This window comes from Sinocyclocheilus rhinocerous, unplaced genomic scaffold (genome assembly GCF_001515625.1).
Source record: "Sinocyclocheilus rhinocerous isolate Xijiao unplaced genomic scaffold, SAMN03320098_v1.1 scaffold4219, whole genome shotgun sequence".
In the NCBI taxonomy this organism is placed as follows: Eukaryota; Metazoa; Chordata; class Actinopteri; order Cypriniformes; family Cyprinidae; genus Sinocyclocheilus; species Sinocyclocheilus rhinocerous.
Window position 1 is genome coordinate 63,335 of NW_015644620.1, and position 1,551 is coordinate 64,885.

Here is a 1,551-nt window from a genome sequence, read left to right on the forward strand (position 1 = left end):
ATGTGCATGTGAGCTGATTTATTAACATTGTTACTTTGTAGAGTTAAAAATAAGCATTCCGGAATGCAAAAGCCTAAAAAGTCCTGCAAAATTCATACAGAACATTTGACTTAGACACACAGTGGACTTTGGGAAGTTGTCCCGTTTCCCAGGGATTGGATGAAGGATGGTCAGCATCAGTGTTGGAGGTCTGGTCATGGCAGCTGCTCACCAGGTCCAGAACTGTGCTGTTATTTCTGGGGTCGTGACCCCCAGCTGGGTCAGAAAGAAAAAACAATTAAAGAAGAAATAAAGCATAAGTATTAAGTCACTTATGCTTTATTCTATAGAGTGGCCCCAAAAACAACTTGAACACTTAAACACATCTATTCTTTCATCATAATAACCCAACAAACTTCTTTTAGTGAAATGTTTTATTGTAAAGTGCGCTTCTGCTGTTTTTCTTTAAAATAAATGCCACTTGGTCTAATTTTTTTGTAATATAATGCAACAACATGGTGACATTTTAAGTGTGACTTAAGTGTCCAAATATTTTATGGGGGCCTGACATGTGATATGTGTGTATGCCCATACAGAAATGTAATATATGACATATAATGCTCTATATTAGGAGTGATATTGACATATACAGTATGTCACCTATCAGGTGGTATATAATTTTCGCAAACGTACATTAGTAGACGAAGATATGAATTTGTATACAGTATGCACATATACTAACAATGTCCATATGATCATTTTTATATGGTATTATATGTAGCAATATTATATGTATGTCAACAATATTTTTCTTTACATATTCAACTTCACTAAAAAAACATACACAAAATATCTGTATGTTTATATATGGTTTTGTAATTTTGTCACGGCGCGGTACAGAAACACACCGTGTAAACAAGGGTCTGGGTCCAAATGCAGGTTTTTATTAACTGCAGGGAAAAACAAAGTAAACACCAAAACAGAAACACAAACAGAGCTTAGAATCTGACCACAGGCTCAGAACAGAAAACGGAATCTGACACAATACGGCCACTTAGAGCTTGCATCAGTCACGGTACAACAACTAATAATCCGCCCAGAGAGGCGTGGGGAAGGCGTATAAATAGCCCTCAGGATGGGCAACAGCTGTGTGTGAGTGAGTGTGTGCACAGGTGTGTGGAGTCAAGGTAACGGAGTCCGGGAGGATGGGAAGTGGCGACCTCTGGTGGTGAGAGGGAGAACACCAGACGCCAGACCCTGACAAATTTTTTTTAAATTTGTCAGCATGTCTATCTTGTAAATTTATGTATTGACAGATTTTAGGATGGATTTACATGTACATGACAAGTCACAATATGTATTACACATAAACATACACATTTGTTAATATATGAAATTGTAAAATTTTGAATATATAGGTTTCATGTACGTTTTACTTCATATGAAGATATATTTAATATATGGAAATTTAATACATGTACATATATTACATTTGCCTATAGATACTTTGAGGTTTGGGGTCAGTATATATATATATATATATCTTTTGAAAGAAATTAATACTTTTATTCA

The 1,551-nt window shown here is 35.5% G+C and overlaps 1 pseudogene; it reads right to left on the minus strand.

Moving 5' to 3' along the window:
• LOC107758458 (sodium-dependent phosphate transport protein 2A-like) overlaps positions 1–1,551 on the minus strand; it is a 17,448-nt pseudogene that overhangs the window by 15,286 nt on the left and 611 nt on the right.